Source organism: Macrobrachium rosenbergii, chromosome 12 (genome assembly GCF_040412425.1).
Source record: "Macrobrachium rosenbergii isolate ZJJX-2024 chromosome 12, ASM4041242v1, whole genome shotgun sequence".
NCBI lineage: Eukaryota > Metazoa > Arthropoda > Malacostraca > Decapoda > Palaemonidae > Macrobrachium > Macrobrachium rosenbergii.
The window spans coordinates 34,252,750-34,273,883 of NC_089752.1; the positions used below are offsets into that span (position 1 = coordinate 34,252,750).

Consider the following 21,134-nt stretch of genomic DNA (forward strand, 5'->3'; position numbering starts at 1 on the left):
GTGCAGCCTTACGGTGGAACATCCACATGAAACACACCGAATGATTTGGCTGAAATATTCGTGTCATATTTAACATTCAGAGGGGTACAATCGCACATGCAGTATTTCAAATATTGATAGCACTGAATTCAGCTTCCGGGATATCTGCAAATACATGAGCAGAATTTGTTGTTGCATTTCGTGCAAAATGCTAAGTCGAGATTCGGTTCGCTAATGGTGCTGTAGTCTCATTACTCATGATCATTTGTGATGTATTGATTGAGCCGATGTTTGTTTCCTGAAAGATATTATTATTATTATTATTATTATTATTATTATTATTATTATTATTATTATTATTATTGTTGTTGTTGTTGTTGTTGTTACTGTTGTGAAACATAATCCGTATTTAGGTAAGCCAATGTAAATTTATTTGGCTATTACGTGTCCAAAGTTTATGAAATTCAAGTAAAGAAAATAGTTCTCATGAAAAGTGACATGAAAGACTTGAAAGTTTTCAGCTGTTGAAAAAAAATATTAGAGCCTAATTTCGGACGCTAGTTTAAGAAAATTAATTTTAATAGTCATTTATTGAAGGAAAGATTCAGAGTATGGTATATAAAATGAAAAACGCCTAAAAAAATGCTGCTTCTGCTATTACTCCTGTTACTATTACTGCTACTATTAACAATAATAATAATGATGATCTGAGAGTAGAATAAATATTAATCCTGTTTTTTAGGAGCGATTCTGGAATCTCGAATTTCGAATCCTAAAATGTTGTTACTGATGCAACATTCAGGTACACATGAAAAAATTAACATTTTCCTATTCAGTATGAAGTGGATTTTGATAAGAGGGCTCCCTGTTCAGAGCGATATGAAAGCGTTGCTTGTAATTCAGGGCCTGAAAAATTTTAGACCACAATATTGTTTATATTAGCGTTGGGTCACATGGATGAAAGAGCATCATTTGATCTCTGAGTACACATGGCATGGTGTGTTGCGTCAGAATATATTCAGAAAAGATATTTTTCGTTTGCTCATTCCCTGAAAATAAATTGGATGAGCAATGGAGTAGGAGTTTAGCAGATATGAATTTCACGTAGAGATAGATAGTGAGCACGTAGAGATAGATAGTGAGTATATCGTTTTACGTTAACACATACGTATGTATATATGTATTAAATATATAATTATATAAATTATAAACATATATATGAAATTATATATAATTACATTTATATATATACATATATATACTGTATATATGTAATATGTATATATATATATATATATATATATATATATATATATATATATATATATATATATATATATATAGAGAGAGAGAGAGAGAGAGAGAGAGAGAGAGAGAGAGAGAGATATATATATATATATATATATATATATATACATATATATATATATATATATATATATATATATATATATAGAGAGAGAGAGAGAGAGAGAGAGAGAGAGAGAGAGAGAGAGAGAGAGAGAGAGGGGTGGTAGCTGGAGGTAATCCTAGAATGATTGTTGGACACTTGTGAATATCATTCACCCTTATGTATCTGCCCCTTCATTTGGTTTAGCAACAGAAGTTAAAACTTAATTAGCATCTCTCTTTCTTTTGCTACGTGAATTAGGCACAAATAAATAAATTCAGTTCAAGTGAAAAGGGAGAAGGTGAAAAACTAAAAAGAAATGTCTTAAGATGTTCCATCTATCTTTCTTACTAATCTACCTACTCGCTGAGGTTAGGTGAATTTTGCCATAGGCATCAACTTCTAAACAGCAAGGTGGGTACTTCTGTAAAAACTTTCACATGAAATAGAACGCTATGGTGAGACTACTAATCAACTCTGCAAAGAACTCATCAATTTGGTATTCAACAGTTAATCCCACAAACACATACACACATATATACAATATATATATATATATATATATATATATATATATATATATATATATATATATATATATATATATATATATACTAAATAATATGTGTGTATGTGTTTTAAGGGATTAACTATTGAATACCAAATTGATGAGATGAGTTCTTAGCAGAATTGATTAGTAGTCTCACCATAGCGTTCTATTTCATGTGAAAGTTTTTACAGAAGTACCCACCTTTCTGTTTAGAAATTGATGCCTATGACAAAATTCACCTAACCTCAGCGAGTAAGTAGATTTAGTAAGAAAGATAGATGGAACATCTTAAGACATTTCTTGAAGTTTTTCACCCGTCTCCCTTTTCACTCTGAACTGAACATTAGTTTGTGCCTAATGCAAGTAGCAAATGAGAGAGATGCTAATTAAGTTTTAATTTCTGCAGCTAACCAAAATGAAAGGGCAGATACATAAGGGTGAAAGATATTCACAAAAGTGTCCAACAATCATCCTAGGATTACCTCTAGCTACCAACCCCTCTCTCTCTCTCTCTCTCTCTCTCTCTCTCTCTCTCTCTCTCTCTCTCTCTCTCTCTATATATATATATATATATATATATATATATATATATATATATATTATATATAAACCACAAATGCCCATTTAAATATAAAATTCTCTGTACTGTGGGAATAACGTACTGTACACCTAAAGGGAAATATATGTGATAAGTGCAAGGTTTTACAGACTTAACAGTCACTTATCCCGGTGGAGGTGGGTTATTTCGATTATATACAGATCCCTAGTGCGACAGGAATATGTGCAGCAGAGTCGAAATCAACTTATACCCCTCTTGATAACCGGATGGATAAGTCCCTGCTTCTTCTTTATGAAAACCAAAGGGTTTGTTCCGGAGTTCCTTGTCATGACGAGTGTTTTGAAATCTATCGTCTGAAACATTTTACATTTTACTTTCCTGTACGTTTAGTATTATATCTCTCCTATTCTGTATAGTATTCTAACTTTTCATTACTTATTCTTTCTATTATAGCTTTACTTCAGGTCCCCATACAATACGTTTCATTCACACTTACACATACATACGTACACACATATGTATATATAATTATATATATATATATATATATATATATATTATATATATATATATATATATATATATATATATATATATATATATATATATATATATATATATATATATATAATGCACAGTAATTTATTTACTCTCGAGATATTTATGAAGCCTTCCCAAAAACCCACATTAATTTGCTTTTGTAGGAAATTGCTAGAATTTTTTGGGTGCTTTAAAAAACATTTTTGTAATTTCCCAGTGAAATGGTGAATGTCTCGCTTTAATCATTTTTAGAGGATTGGACGTGAAAAGCGAATTTCAGGTACTCCATAATTCTCACTTGTCATGATTGCTGCAACATGCTCTCTCTCTCTCTCTCTCTCTCTCTCTCTCTCTCTCTCTCTCTCTCTCTCTCTCTCTCTCTCTCTCTCTCTCTCTCTCTCTCTGTGAAAAGGAAATAAATCCAACTCATAATATTGCGTGCCGTGTATAAGTTCCTGGATGCGAGTAACCTTGGATTTACCTTTTCTTTGTGTAAATGTTTTAAGTCTTATTCGAGATGTATGCGCTGGCATGCAAGTTAAATTTATTTTCCATGTTTTTATTCTTTTTGTTTACTTTTGCCTTCATTTGGTTATTTAATCATTCGTTTCTAGCGTTCGGATATCGAGGGTAATAGTTTTAAACTCTATATTTTTCGTTACTTCGCTTCATTCAGTTTTTTAATTTTTGTTAGTTTTTTGCTCAGATCTCGCTGTATTGACAAGGAGCGCATTTGTGTATGTTTATATTTGAAGATTCTTTCAGCGTTAAATGTTGGTAGGCTTTTCAAATAAACTCGGGAGCTCTCGACGGCATGTTTATTTGTCGTGTTTTAATATTCTACCCCAGTGCCGAGAATAAATATACACACTCCTTTATTATTCCGCTATTTCATGGAGAGTCTGGAATACAACTGGAATTCTTATGCTATGTAAATCAATAGTGGTTCTCTCTCTCTCTCTCTCTCTCTCTCTCTCTCTCTCTCTCTCTCTCTCTCTCTCTCTCTCTCTCTCTCTCTCTCTTCATAATATAGATGTTGGTATATAGGAACTTATCTCTGCCGGTATATTTGCATTTTATTAGCGGTATCCCACGAAGTAAGCTATTTCAACTCGTTCACGTCCACACAGAAGCTGTATAGTATTTGAATGGTTTCAGAATCTTTTAATAAGAAGAAGATTTATTTACATATCTCGTTAATGAGGACTACACCAGTAAGAAAGACAGTTGGTTAGGTACCAGAACGGAAAAGACCTGGGAAAGCTCATAGGCAAATATTGGTCCAAGAGATCACCGTCCTCTTTCAGTGGAACCTTGCAAAAAGTAAATAAAAATCGAAGTAAATTGCTTCAGATAGGCCTGTGAGAGACGCAACAATTTATTAATTCAAAGTTTTGTGCCATTTTGTAGCATTAAATTTTGTTCGTATCGTTTTCTTAGTGCACGCTAAGTCTTCACGCTTGATGTTTGTGATCGTATTTATGAGGATATACATGATCCTTGCTGTTGGTCCTTGTTAGTATTTTGGGCAATGCTGAAATGCTTGGTTGTAGCGTTTATCGTGGAGTACCCGCCCTGAAAAGTTTCGTTAAAGTCCTTAACTTGATAATGGCAATTCCAGAGTTTCATCTTTTCTCTACTTGTTAATCTCTAGAACTTTTTTTTTGTTCAAAACTTCCTAAGAAGTCCTTTGTTCATCGTGGTTGTTTCTGTTATTGGGGAGGTGTTACTGCTTGCGCTGAAAAGGCATGATTTAGTGTTTCAACAAAATGTAGGGTATCTCTTATGTAATTGGCTCATTTACTGTAAAGGCAGATTTATAGCAGCAAAGAATATGATTTCATGGTACGATGTAGAATCAGTTAACATTTATTTTAGTCAATCTTTCGTGATGATAGTGATTTATTGAAAGTAACCTTTCTCATGACAGCAGGACAGCGCCTGTGATTAAAATTTAAATCTCATCTTTCAAAAGCTATCACGACATTTAAATCGTCGGTTTGAGTCCATAATCTTTTTTCTAATATTTCTTGTTTTATACTTTAATGTTTCTTATGGCTTTTATGACCAGTTATCATTCTGGAGACCTGATTCTCTTTAGAGATAAAATTCGACGCCAGTTGTAGTTTTTAGTCCCAAGATCTTGTTTCATGAATACAAATGCGACGCTGATTTATTCCAGTTTCAGAGGCGGAAGACACCTGTCCGGAAATAAGATCAACATGGATTTGGAAACAGAAAATGAGAAGATTTTTCCAAGCTTCTAATGAATTCACCATCATTCAGGGAAACGTCATGGTCTCTTAATGGTAATAGAACTCCAGAGGCAGTGTAAGGGATTTTCTCTTGTGTAATTTTACCCTACCTTCACCTTTAGGAGAAATCATCTCTCGAATGTAATTTATAATTCACCATTACTTGAAAAATCTGGAAAATTTGAATTTGAATAAAGAATGTTTTTCATTTAATCCCGAACGCTGATTAATATGTTGACAGAATTACGCGATCTGTCACTGCAGTCGTTTAGCTTGCTAGAGGAAAATCAACGTACATATATCTTAATTCAGGTTAGTATTATCCATACGCTTGTATGTGTTTAGCTATAGGTCTCTGCCAGACTTTGCAGTGTGTTCTTTGGTCGAATTAATCAGATCAAGAAACTGACAAAGGATTATAAAAAAGATAAAAAAGTGTAGTCACTTTCTTAATGATGAAAAGTCAGACAACTGAAAAGAAAATTGTTGATTTATAGAAACCGCGAGAGCGCGAACGGTGCAAAAAGTCTGATGAGAATCGATGAAAATGCTGACGAAAAAATTAAGCTCTTATCCGCAAGAGGCACTTGGGGGTCAGAGGACGTTTCTTTCAAGCTCGGTATCCTTAACACAAATATGATCGCAAAATTGGAATTTATTGCAATTTGGTTGCAGTACAGACGCGGCGTGTCGCTTTCCGAGTACCCAAACCCCTTTATCAAAATGAATTTTTCTATGAACTTAATACGAGGATATTAATGCCGCCTTTGCAAGCACATAAATAGCAGATGGGATTTTTGAACTTGAGTACCTGCACTGTTTTAATCGTCATTTTCAGGGTATGCGCCATTTTCCTTCTTGTTTGCTTTTGAATTTACCGGAGAAATTATAAGGGTTTTATCCACTAGACGTAACTTATGATGGTTGTAAATCATTATCTTCCTCTACACTGCATTCTCTTGTGAGAAGTTTGTGAGCTTCGTCGCTTGCGAGTGGAATTGAACCAGTCAGAACTGAAATGAATCCTATTTTTCAACCTCTCGTTTGGTAATATGTTGGCCTTGATAAATGGCCCGGCAGATGAATGCGGAAGCCTCATTGAGGATTAACTGCTGCTGTCTTGGAGATTTGTTTCTTGATTGATAGATATGAGGGGGATTTTTCAGTTTCCTACCATTTCCCTGTTCTCAGAACAATGGTCCAATTTAACAGGAAGTGATGCGAATCTTACATTTAATCGCATTGTTGAAATAATACTTTTTGACTTTGATTGTATATTTATATCAGTGGTTCTCAGATTTTTTGGTGTCGTTACCCCAGGGGCCAGTGGTGTGATAGATCACCATTTCCCCTGCCCCATTCCTCTTCAGTTATGTGAAGTTATAATGTAAAGGAAAGAGAAATATTGGAATGCTTAATTTCTAATGCATTTCATATGTAAGAAATTAATTTTACTTTTACTCAAGTCTTAAGGACTAAAGAATTTAGATTTTAGACATTATTCCTTTGACAAAAAATTTAAATTAAAGCATTGTTCCTTTTATTATAAATTGGAATTAAAGCATTATTTCTGTGGTAATTATTAGAAGATAAAGATTATTGCTGCATTATTAATGGGAAGCATGATATTGTTTGTTTACTTATTTATTAATTCATTTATTATTATTATTTATAAATTTACTGAATCTTACTCCAAAGAACTATTACTTTTCGAGAGCGCCTTGTTACCTCCCAGAAATGGCTTCATTACTCCCACGGGGGTAATTACCACTGATTTATATTTCTTTTCTTAGATGCGTCGTTTCATAAATTAATCTTGTTCTATTAATTGTTGACTGATAAAGACTTCATTTTTAGCCTTTCTTGATATGTCTAGGAAATTAATCTTGCAATGTGTGCAGACTGCATATAGATTTTAATTTCATGCATCCTTTGAATTCCCTTAGCTTATCCTGACACATCCCACTGGTAATTGAAACCCTCTCTATCCATGACGGTTAACAAACTAAAATATTCGTCTGAGCTGCGGAGGAAGACATTATGGATGCAGTAACATTATGCAATTCCTACTCTCCCAGCGGCTTTGAGTCTGGCAATTTGTTTTTTCCTTGCTGACATGTATTTCAGTATCTGAACGCGTCTAAATAAATATAATGTAATTATAAGGTCGACTTGTTATAATCTTATCAAACGCAGTATCCTTGATCAAAATATCTTTTAATCTTCATCTCCAAAAAGTTTTGTAGTCAGTTTTCAATTAATTTGCCCTTTATCTTTCTGACGGATCATATCTCTTATGATTAGCCTACATCCGATAAAGGCGATATATCATATCCAGAGGCCACCAATTATATATGTATATACATTACATATGTATACATATACATATACTAGTAACACTTTAAAACATAAAAAGGCAGGACATTGGCCTACTGTAGACCTATACCAAATTGTCTGTATCACATGGAAATATTTAAAAAAAAAATTTATCATATGATTTGGACTCACGACGGTTTACAAATAGCGCCGCAGGGTCTAACAGTGAAATGAATTAGTCCTAAGCATAGTTTATTCATATTTTGGTCCAATCCTTCCCAGGCGAAATCAAGCGGCGAACCGTCATAAAATCGTTGCTTACGCGTCCACACATGCGATCACCTGTCAGTCGGTAGGAAGGACTTTAGGTAATTCCAATCAGTTCATCTATTCTGGCGAGTAGACTAACTCCGCCCACAAACTATTGTCTACAAGTCAGTTTTATTGTCAGTTTCGATGAACTGACGTGTGGACTGACAGGTAAACCTGATCGTTAATGCCCGGCCTTAGCCAGCAGCTTCTTAAGATACAATGTCCGTTGGCTATATAAATATTGTGAGAACTATTTTTTCTAATTCTCTTTGAACGGAGCCTGCGCTCCCAAAACTACGACTCAGTGACTGTAAGTTCACGCTTCACAATTAATTTGATCTGGGAAATACATTTTCAAGTCGAGAACCAAAACTCCATAAGGTCTTACCTGCATATAAGGACCTGCCATGAAGTAGAAGGTAGATAGGCTTTCGGCGAAAATGTTTCTTGTCGAAGAATAGCCGGGCGTCTCGGTGATTGCAAAACTCCCGGAAATCCTTGTTAACAGAATAGTTCATTCAGTAGGATCATTAGATTTTAAGTTTAAATTTGATTCAGTTCTTGAAGATGAGGGAAGGATCCCCTAGAGCCACTTGAGCCGGCTTTTACTTGAAGACCTTGAGGTTCACATCCGACCTCCATTCATCTCTAGCTTGGTGAATTGCCTGATCAGAAGTAAGAGAACAAGGAGGCGGCGGTCCCTTTTGGCGCGAGAAAGCCTCAACGGTTGCGTCGTGATGTACTTTATATTAACTTTATTTATATGCATTGCAAAATAGAGACCTTATTTCTTTGATTTCGACTTGATTATAAATACATGTATGACAATTTGAAGTTAGAGAATAAAAGAAATATTTAATGCATTAATATTTAAATGAAAATTTAAGTAAATGATTTAAAATTTCTCACAACATCAAATTATTATCACAACTGTAATTTTAGATGCCTAAAAAGAGCTGCAACTGTTTTCGGTTTCCTGTACATGTTAACGAACGCGTTTGAGTTTCCTTTGAAGTTTCTGAGGGAAAGTGTAGACCGAAGTCTGGATGGTCTAATATAGAAATTGTCGATAAATTGTGACTTTTTAGCGGATGATGGTAATACCTTAAGGTACTTAAGAATTTGCATTTTATTGGCAAGGTATCATTAAGATACGTTTGGCTTAAGATGAACACTGAAAAAAATGTGGTATTTTCGTCGCGAGTAACTTTTTTACCGAGCGGGTAGTTTTATCACCGAAACATTTAGTCTGCTAATACGCATGCGCGGATGGTGATGGATTTGTTTTGTCTCGTTGATGAATTATTTCTTGATCTCCAAAGCTGTGCCCATAACTACGAAGTTTTTTTTTGTGGATTAAGTGATTAGATATAATGATAGTAATGCCACAGGCTACTTAGGAACTTGCATTTTATTGGCAATGTATGATTAAGATACGTTTGGCTTAAAATGAACGTCGAAAAAAGGTGGTAATTTCGTCGCAAGTAATTTTTTAATGAGGAGGTGTGTCTATCGTAGAAGCATATGGTCTTTTACTTTTTCCAGTGCAAGGATTGTAAACCACATTTAAACCGTTATAGGTTTTCAATGTTGATTTTATTGAGGTAATAAACAATTATATTAATAATTCTCGTCAATTATGATCAATATTCACGTAAATTCTGGTCAAAAGTTGATGTTATAGGGGATTTGGATATACTGTATAGGTTAATCATACGTTTGGCCGCGCCGGGAAAAAAAGATGGAGTGTCAGGTGAAACATGAGAATAAACCCAGAAAACTGAAGGAAAAGGTGGTGGAAAAACGAAAATTTCATTTGTTTTTCTGTGCTTGTATGTCTGTCACGGGGTAGGGGTTTGATTTTGAGTTATAAACCTTTCTGGGGTGACATAGAGGCTGTGCGCAAAATTTTGTCTGGGTCTGTCAAGCGGTTCGGATTTCTATAGTTGACGAACAAATATACAAACATTTGCTTATATATATATATATATATATATATATATATATATATATATATATATATATATATATATATATATATATACATACATACATACATACAGTATATATATGTAACGAGGACAGAATTAACACCCTTTTGAAGGTGTACGTAACGTGCTCCAACGATCTTTAATCATGAAACGGAGGCGTATGAACGTTCGCTCACGGCAACACTTACATCTATTTTTCTCTCTTTCTCTCTCTCTCTCTCTCTCTCTCTCTCTCTCTCTCTCTCTCTCTCTCTCTCTCTCTCTCCGTGTATCACCTCTCTCTCTCTCTCTCTGTGTATCTCTCTCTCTCTCTCTCATCGTTTTCCGAAGTTCACCCACCCGAATCGCACTCATTCTCACCAAATCGATTAAATGGACCATTTAAAGAAACGCAATAGTTTCTACAAAAATAGGTTTATTATTCAAATAACCCAACAAGAAACGAATAAAACAAAGCAAAGATTAAAATGCATAATAAATGAAATATCGAGTTAGATAACTAAACTCTGAACTGTAAAACACTTCTGATTAAAGAAGTCTCACTATGGCTAATAGCCTGAAAATATCCAAACTCACACATACTCCCCAAATCAATAATTAGTCATGTCAAAACCAGTCTACCACATGTTATTCGAAACAGTCCACACTGTCCACCGACATCTGTCCACAGACATCTGTCGGAAGAATCAAACATGATAGAAAACTCCCAAAAATATATGAAATGCAAAACACAATAATGGAAAGTGTAAAATGCATAGCCAAGATATGGCAAACGTAACATGACAAAATAATAATATGAAAGATGTATGAATATTCATATTAAATCTCCCACACCAGTTCAAAAGTTCATAATGATTAGAAAATCATAGTAAAAATCACAAGTTCAATTTTCTCCCATAAAAACAGAGATTTCAAACTCTACCTTATCTGCTGATTCAAAGCCTGGATCCTCTCCAAAGCTACGTCTAGACAACTGCAGTTCTATCACGTTAATGAACGATCAAACTCACTTTTAGGGCAGATTTTGGCACAATCTAGATCAAATTAACGCACGTACTCACGAATATACATAACCCTTCGGAAATCACCTGACCGGCAATATTGCTGAGGAATCAAACCATTTGCTGAACACAAAGATTTTACCTCGAGTCTCTCGACCTACTTCCATCTGACTCCATAAATTCTTTCATCACATCTTAAAGCATTGAAGCTATGAAATGCATATATGTGTCCTTTAAAATTGTAGCAGCCATATTTTCTGAAATAGAGCTCGGCCACCACATAAGAGCGTCTCGCTCTCCTTAACGGCAAACTAAAACAAAAGCATATGTATAAAACATAACAGATAGAGCTATGCTCAATTAGCAATGTCTACTGCACTGCAGTTTTAAGGACTGCTCTCATGACGCACTTCCAAAGTCACTGGGGTTGAGTTCTTAGAGCCTTTACATGTAATCTTACAAACACGAATAAGCTTTACTACTCCCACAACAAGAATTATCAGTAAAATAGCTATTAAGACAATTAAAATTGTCGGCATAATATATTCCTGATACTCGAACATCACGGAATCGTCAATGTCTTCCAACGGTGGAACCGTCATTGGCACCTTGGTTGTAGGTACCTCCACTACCAAATGCTCGTTATGCGTATGACGCATAATTATCTTCTCGGAACTGTTGAATACAGCACGGCTAAGTACGAGAAATTCCGTAGACAGGATTCTGCAGGATGAATCGAAACTGCTCGGACCCTCGATGAACGAATGTCGTCGACTTGTTGCTCTGGCACATCATTGTAACTGCATACTCCTTGTAAAAACACAGCAGGAAGAGTACTGGTGGACTCAATGTGGTAATCTCGCAGGAACTGTCTAAAGTCACATTCTGTCGGAGTCTGTCTATGAACTAATGATAATTCACAACCACCCACAGACACAACTCGCAACTGGAAAACACTACTGTCACACACACACTTCTCTCTAACTAAAGCACAACTCGTCTTATAATCAACTCCCGAACCTTGACATCGATCTCCCAAAAATGAACATGGTCTCTACTCTATCCCATGTCACTACTGAGTCTCCCAAAAACACTCGAAAAAGGTCTAATAACAAAAAGGTTTCATGTTACTGAACCAAACAAAACTACTAATGCAAAAGTAAACACTCACAATGTGAACTAATTCCAAGTGTGTATCTCAGAATAGTCACAGTCAACTCACTACTAAGCACACAACAACTCTACGGAACTCACTCACAAAAAAAATTCTATCCAAACAGAAAAAAAAATACTCGAGAATCTTATCCGAACACTAAAAGGTATCATATCTCGTAAAAGACATGAAAGTTCTACTCCGGTTAGCAAATATTTCGCAACACCTGACTAACTCTCAACAAAATAGCAATTGACGTAATGGCAATCGCTCCCATGATCATAACAATTACAATTACTCACAATACAGCTCCCTTTATTTAAAAAAAAAGAAACTGGAAAAAAATCCAAATACTCAAATACGATCTCCCAACCCGAAAAAAAAGATCAGACTTGTTCGGTCCGATATACTAAGTACCTCCCAAAAAAAAAATCCTAAACAACACACACATTGCGTCAGATGATGAAACACATCATAACACAATAACACACTAACACACGGGTCAAATCTCGTATGAAATTAGCCCATGTCTCAATTCCCAAAATCATTCGAAAACAAATGATTAAGAACTTCAACATCCAAAATGAACAAGAGACAAAAAAATAAAAAAAATATCATATATATATACAAACATCCCATTACATCCCAACTTTCTTTAACTTCGAAATATGGGTCAATTTCGTCACTCCAGTATTTACATCTTTAACTACAAACCTATTCCCTCTTTTGATCTCTACAATCTCAAAAGGTCCGTGGAACTTCGGACTTAACTTATAATTCAGATCATTCCGAACATTCACTTTAACAAACACTCTATCACCCATCGAAAAAGCTACTCCCCTCGATTTCGCGTTACTTTTCTCTACCATTGCACGCGAACTAAGTTCAAGTTCTTTACTGATACGTGCAAATCTTTCTCTCGCTGTATTTATCAACGAAGTGACCGTAACATCACCCTGAACACACTCTGGTAACAAATCAAAAGGTCCTTTCAACTTGTATCCATACAAAGCTTCTGCTGGAGATATCTTAATTGTGTCATTCATCATAGTATTGATACTATATCGCACTTCATCCAAAGATCTGTCCCAATGTGTATCGGAACCTCCCACCGTCATGCGCAAAGCTTCGATTACTTTCCGATTCGCCCTCTCACATAACCCATTTGCTTCAGGTCTATACGGGATTATAGATACTTTCTTTATCCCCAACAAATTAGCAAGACCGTCTAAAGTCTTATTAATAAACTCCCTACCATTGTCTGTGATCAGACATTCTGGAACACCATATCGACAAATTATCCCCTTAAAAACGCTATAGCAACTTCCTCAGCTGATTTGTATTTCAGTGGGAAAATCTCGACAAAGCGAGTCAACTCATCAACAACTACTAATAAATGTCTATAACCATAAGCGGACTCTGAGAAGTTACCCAGAATATCCATATGCACTCTCTGAAACGGCCTATGTGGTATGGGATATGAACCCAAACGACACGACACTGTCGTCGCTGGCTTATTCGCATTGCAAATAGCGCACTTCTTCACAAAGGCTTCTACTGCGGAAAACATATTTTTCCAAAAGAACTTTGACCTGACGTTTTCATACGTCTTGTCTACACCCAAATGAGGAGAACCAAATTTACAATGTACAATGTCTAGAACTTGTGGTACTAGACTCTCTGGCACGATGATTTGTGTAATCTCACCCATGCTTCGAGTACTTCGCAAGTTATACTTAACTTTTCTCACCAATAAATTATTCTCCAACTCTAGACCAGAAAAAGGCAACTTATACCCTTTCTTCGGTGAAACTCCCTTAAGAAATGCCTTAGCATCTGACAACAATTTATCTTCATCTTGCTTTTGTTCCAGCAAGCCTATGTCCCAAGTGACATTTTCACCCGTAATATAACACACTGCGTTACTCTCACTATCACGAATAACAATTTCTCCCGAGACTGCCGACTCACTATTTCTCCCCGAAGTATGCACTGTAGGAACGTGTATGTCCTCTACATGCGATCTCTCAGAATTACTAATATCAGAGACATTAGACACCAAATATTTACTCTCTTCTCCCACACAGGATTCGGTGTGTATTTCCTCATCCTCGACCGGAAAATATCTGCTCAATGCATCTGCAACTACATTATGCTTACCTTCAATGTATTTGAGGTTTGCATCAAAAATCTCTCAATGTTAGGAACCAACGTGCTCTCTTGGGCGACAAATTTGGCTTATTAAAAGCTCTAACAACGGTTGATGATCTGTAAAAATCTCAACTTTATTTCCCAACAACAACATCTTAAAATGAACAAGGCTAGAGACGACTGCGAAAGCCTCCTTGTCCACAACTGACATCAGCCTTTCGTTACTACCACGTGTTTTGAACTTTCTGCTATAAAAAGCAATTGGGTGTAATTTCCCCTCAAATTTCTGCATCAAACACGCACCTATACCTTCCTGACTCGCGTCAGTCACTAAGGTGAACGGTTGACTAAAATCTGAAACTTCAAAACTGGTGGGTTCACCAAAGCGTTCTTAAGCTTCTCAAAAGCTAATTGTTGACTATCACCCCAAACAAACTTAACGTCTTCTCGTAACAAATCTGTCACTGGAGACGCTATTGTAGAAAAATTCCGCACAAAACGGCGAAAGAAACCCGACATACCTAGGAACGAACGAATCTGTTTCCTGGTTTTGGGCACTGGAAAATTCACAATGGCTTTAACTTTCTCATCATTCACTCTAACTCCTCTTTAGAGATAACATGTCCTAAATAGACAATTTTTCTCTTCAGAAACTCACATTTGGCCAATTTGACCTTTAACCCAGCGAACCGTAATCGCTTAAGGACTTCTTTTAACACCTTTAGATGTTCTTCAATTGTATCTGTGCATATGAGAATATCATCCATGTACACAAACACCGACTTTCCTAACAAGCCATGAAGTACTGTGTTAACCAGTCTAGTAAATGTTATTGGGGACCCTTGTAATCCAAAAGGCATCCTATTAAACTCGTAATGTCCCTTTGGTATCGAAAATGCTGTATATTTACGGCTACTCTCACAAAGGGGAACCTGTAAAAACCCTTGCATAAGATCTATAGATGAATATATATTCTTGCCACCGATCTCAACAAACAAATCAGGCAAACAAGCCACCGGATATCTATCTGGGCATGTTTTTTCATTCAATTTACGAAAATCTACACAAACTCTGATACTACCGTCTTTCTTAGGAACTGCAAGCAAAGGAAAATTAAACTGAGAATTGGACGGTCTAATAATGCCTTCCGACTCCCACTTCTGAACTTCTTTTTCTACTTCTTCTCTGATCTTAAAAGGAATTCGATATGCTGGAATATATATGGGATTTGTACCCTTTTCTAGGCGGATTGAATGTTCTAAAACATCTGTAACTCCTAATTTATCTCCCTTCAAAGCAATGATATCTAGATATTCTTTCAACACTTTCTCTACTTTATCTGAATATTCAGGATAATCAACTTTAGCCAAGTGTTCATGTAGAACCTGACTTCGGAACTGTTGCTCCTTGTTAGGAAACATATTCCCGTCTCCACAAAAACTCACTAATTTATGCTCTTCATTAAACTCTTCAAAATCAATTACATAAGTACCCTTGTGATATTTTTTCACTGAGTCTTGATAGCTAACTAATTCTACTGAAGTCACGCCTGCGACTGAAATTTCATTCACTGACACCGTACTCACAACGTCTTTGAATTTCTCGGTTCCCTCAACAACGCACACTTGAGAAGGAAACTTTTTCTCTTTCAGCGACACTTTAACTAATGTAGGAACTCGCGGTTGCAATTCAACATCTTCCAACAAAAATCCTTTGAAAGATCTTTGCGGAATATCTTCACTCTCTAATGAATGTGTTACACATGTCTCCGACTGTGTCTTAGGTTTCTCACAAGTTTCTTTCCTGTGTATATATGGAACAAAACAACCCAACTCACCTATTGTAATCCCCTGAACTCCCGTAAGAATGTTGATGTTATGTCGCATACAAGAAGGGTGTCCTAGCAAAACCATTTCACCTAAGGCTAATCCTTCTATGACCAAAAATGATTCTACTATTGTCTTTCCACCGATACAAAGCGTAAGAAATGACGAACCTAAAATATTCAGTTTCCTCGCTTGTACATCACACACTGTCTCACTAGAAGGGACTAATTTGCACTCTGGAAACCTCGAGTGAAAAAGGTCAGCATTTACTAAGTTAACTGAGCTACCAGAATCAATGAAAATATGAATTTCATTGCCATTAGAGAATCCACGTACAATCGGCCTAGGTTCTAGTGACTCTACGACCTGATTAGTCATTATCCTGTGTCCGTTTTCGAACTTATCTTGTGAAAATTCTGCTGTTCCTTTGTGTATCTAGAACTTGCATCATGTGGAATTCTCCTGTCATATCTAGAAAAACCTCCCCGTGACTTCCCTGAATAATCTCTATTCTTCGTGGCTGGGCAAAATCTCCATCCATGATCTGAAGATTTGCAAACTGAACAATATCTCACTCTGCAATTTGACTTACTATGGCCTATTTTATCACAATTAAAACAACGTACCGTTGTGACTGATCTCTCTGGAATTTTCTTCGATTCTACTCGTGCACATGTCTTCGCTGTTGCATCATTTCCCGAATGCGAGCGACTATCATTATTCTGTGGTTTGGAAACCGCAGCTGACATCTTTGCACCTCCCTGTACAAAACTACTGTCCAGTGTCGGGAATTTTGCTAGATTTTTGTTAATCTGTGCAAACAAAAAGGATTCGTCTGTATCCTGATCAATTCTCTTATCAAAACTATCTACAATTACATCTGGGACTGACGTTAAAAGGCAAGCAAAGTGTAACAATCTTTCAAAATTATCTAAGGAGATATTATTTCCAGTTACCCATGGAGAGCCTGTTATAGATTTCTTTAACTCAACTACTGCATCAAATAAATTCGCACTGTATGTGACTAGTGAATCATTGCCCTTCTTTATTTTGAGAAACTCTCGCAAATTCCGAACTGCGCATTCACGTTGAACTCCGCCATAAGTAGCTCGTAGAAATTTCTGCAGTTCATTCCAAGTTTTACAACTTCTGAACCCGAAACTGCGTGCTCGTTTCCCAATATCTCCTTTATCTAAATCCAGAAATGATTTAGCCTCTGTTAAAGCTTCAGCGCCATTCGTAATTTTCTTGGAATTCAGATAATTGTTCACTGACTCAATGAAAGTTTCTATATTTTGGGTTGGCTTTCCATCAACTAACCCTTTAAAATTTGTAATTCCCCCACAAATGTTCGTCACTTTATGCACCACAATTGATTGGGATGTGCTTGCTGCATCGTCCGGCATTTTGTGAGTAATCACACGCCCTGAGCGTAACAACATAAAAAGAGAAACCAAAAAGAACACTAGAGAAAGGCACAAGTTACCCCCTCTAAAAGAAGAATAGAAAACGGCGTTCTGCGCAACTTACGAGAATGGGGTACTTACCAATTTTGAAACAGAAAACGAAGTACCTATCTCTCAACTTGCTAACCTGTGACGTCACCTACTCGACGGCTTAGCAAAAAAAAGACACCCAGCGCGTTTCTAGTTGAATCATCACTTTGCGTAATTAACTCACAATCGCCACTATTCACACTTATTTGGGTATTTTGTTAACCCCAAAATTGCTCTAGAGATCAACCAGATCTATTTCACAACTCCCCACTCCCAGTACTCGAATAGAAACGGAAAAAAAAGAAAGGTTCCCCGTATTACCCACGTAATCACGACCTACTCAGTCATTCAACACTGACCCGTCGCCTTAGCTCTTAGGTGAAGTCGCCTATGCCTTGGGCATCAACGTTACCAATTAGTCTATTAGCAATCTCCCTCTTTCGCCATCATTAAAGACATTAAAATCATGCTGCCACCATTTAAAATCAAAAGACACCCGCTGCTGCCATTTCATTCAGACACCGCTGCCACCATTTAATTCAGGAAACAAGGACAGAATTAACACCCTTTTGAAGGTGTACGTAACGTGCTCCAACGATCTTTAATCATGAAACGGAGGCGTATGAACGTTCGCTCACGGCAACTCTCTCTCTCTCTCTCTCTCTCTCTCTCTCTCTCTCTCTCTCTCTCTCTCTCTCTCTCTCTCTCTCACCGTGTATCACCTCTCTCTCTCTCTCTCTGTGTATCGCCTCTCTCTCTCTCTCATCGTTTTCCGAAGTTCACCCACCCGAATCGCACTCATTCTCACCAAATCGATTAAATGGACCATTTAAAGAAACGCAATAGTTTCTACAAAAATAGGTTTATTATTCAAATAACCCAACAAGAAATGAATAAAACAAAGCAAAGATTAAAATGCATAATAAATGAAATATCGAGTTAGATAACTAAACTCTGAACTGTAAAACACTTCTGATTAAAGAAGTCTCACTATGGCTAATAGCCTGAAAATATCCAAACTCACACATACTCCCCAAATCAATAATTAGTCATGTCAAAACCAGTCTACCACATGTTATTCGAAACAGTCCACACTGTCCACCGACATCTGTCCACAGACATCTGTCGGAAGAATCAAACATGATAGAAAACTCCCAAAAATATATGAAATGCAAAACACAATAATGGAAAGTGTAAAATGCATAGCCAAGATATGGCAAACGTAACATGACAAAATAATAATATGAAAGATGTATGAATATTCATATTAAATCTCCCACACCAGTTCAAAAGTTCATAATGATTAGAAAATCATAGTAAAAATCACAAGTTCAATTTTCTCCCATAAAAACAGAGATTTCAAACTCTACCTTATCTGCTGATTCAAAGCCTGGATCCTCTCCAAAGCTACGTCTAGACAACTGCAGTTCTATCACGTTAATGAACGATCAAACTCACTTTTAGGGCAGATTTTGGCACAATCTAGATCAAATTAACGCACGTACTCACGAATATACATAACCCTTCGGAAATCACCTGACCGGCAATATTGCTGAGGAATCAAACCATTTGCTGAACACAAAGATTTTACCTCGAGTCTCTCGACCTACTTCCATCTGACTCCATAAATTCTTTCATCACATCTTAAAGCATTGAAGCTATGAAATGCATATATGTGTCCTTTAAAATTGTAGCAGCCATATTTTCTGAAATATATATGTAATTGTAATAGCCCTCTTACATATTTATCAATGAAAAGTGACCAGTAGAGTCAACATATATATATATATATATATATATATATATATATATATATATATATATATATATATATATATACATATATATATATATATATATATATATATATATATATATATATATATATATATATATATATATATATATATATATATATATATATATATATATATAAGATGTAAAAATACACACACACACACATATATATATATATATATATATATATATATATATATATATATATATATATATATATATATATATATATATATATGTATATATATATACTCGTATATTGTTTCGGGTTGTTGGCTCCAGGTGCAAACCGTTTGATCTTTCAGTCTCCCCAAGGTCTACAGGGACTCTGGATTTTTGAGTGAATGGGCCTGAACAGTTTGCATTCGGGTGGGATTGATTTCAGGGCTATTTCTATTTATAGTGAAGCAAAGCTGATGTTTACTTGACGGCTTGAATCCGAAGTTGGGGAAACAAAGAAAGGCGTATTTTTTCTTCTTATTCCATTTGCGGATGCGGTGTTTTTAACGGAGAATGCATCTAAAGATATAAAGAAATCGAGAATTCTTTTTGTAATTCATACTGTGGGTGTCAGGAATTCCGACTAATGTATATATATACTGCTGCTTTTACAAGCTTTCATTCATATCGTTTTTTTTTTCTGATAATCAAGCTTGTTATTTATGAGCAAAGACCCTTGGTCTTTCATTGGCCCGTAAGTAAACAGTAATATATAAATAATCAAAAGGCATGTTGTGCCCCTTTGGCCTCATCCACAGTGTTAGAAACAAAATCATGTATTCAGACGTTGCTTATATAATCTACAGACTAGAAGAGCTTTCGTTTGTTCGATGGAAGGATTGTTCTTGTAGGTTTAAGCTCCTCAGTGCAAAATTTTCATAGTTAAAGAAAGTTGAAATACAAATGTTTACTGTTTACCATTATGGTCACATTTTCTTTTGGCTGTATTTTTTTTTCCATCGGGCATGTAAAAGGCGAGGCCATTGGAAATGCGCTGCCCCTCCTGAGGGCCTTTACAATGACCGTGAAATGAAGGTGGCCGTGCAGGAAGTTTTGAATGTGCTCTTAACCATGGAACGTGAAAATAAAAACGGAACTTCTTGAAACTTGGTAGTCTTCCACTTTTAGTAAGAACGTTGCTTTGTTGGAATTCTCTTAAATTTCTTTTGTTATTGGAATGTAGATTTTCTCAACAATACCTCTCTCTTCTCTTCCTTAGATTGTTGCAGCTTATTTCAATTTTTTTTGTGATGATATTTGAACGTTTCATCGCCATAATCTTCCAATTTGAAGACAAATTTTTCTACTGAGTGGTCACAAATTTTCGGAAACAACACTTATATTTCCAACTTTATTTTTATTTACTTACCCAAGTTGAATTTTAGAATATTAATTATGCTGTTCGTTACACCTGCTGAATGCCCGTGACATTTGCTGGTAATAACAATAAATGAAAATTATAAGTTATAACATAGTAAACGCCGCACTAGCAATTGCTAATTCCAGGCAAAGTAAAAAAAATGTTTTATTGTGTCAGCATTCAGTTACATCCATTCTCTGTTGTTCCACTGCGTGTTCATTTTCGTCGTATGTTCTTGTTTATTCATGGAAAACCGGTATCTTGCCTCTTTGTTACTTCAGTGATATGTGGCATTTCCAACAGCAGTCGCTTGTTTTACTGATGACAGAGTAAATAGGGATGATACCAAGCATGCAAACTTTCGCTCTACTCCCCAGAATAGCCGCCAGTGGACATAGGAATTCGGCTGAGTAGAAAACTTTTGAGCCTCTGGCGTCGTGTATTCTTTCCTAACTCGA

The 21,134-nt window shown here is 35.9% G+C and overlaps 1 long non-coding RNA gene across 2 annotated transcripts in view; it reads left to right on the plus strand.

Annotated features, from left to right (window-relative positions):
• Positions 1–21,134, plus strand: part of LOC136844214 (uncharacterized) — a 512,558-nt gene that overhangs the window by 224,972 nt on the left and 266,452 nt on the right. Inside the window, exon 3 of one of the 2 annotated variants that reach the window (XR_010854767.1) lies at positions 5,201–5,441. The exons of the other annotated variant lie outside the window; for it this stretch is intronic. This is a non-coding gene — a long non-coding RNA (uncharacterized lncRNA). Of the gene's footprint in view, positions 1–5,200; positions 5,442–21,134 lie in introns of those variants that run through there. 2 annotated transcript variants of the gene reach the window in all.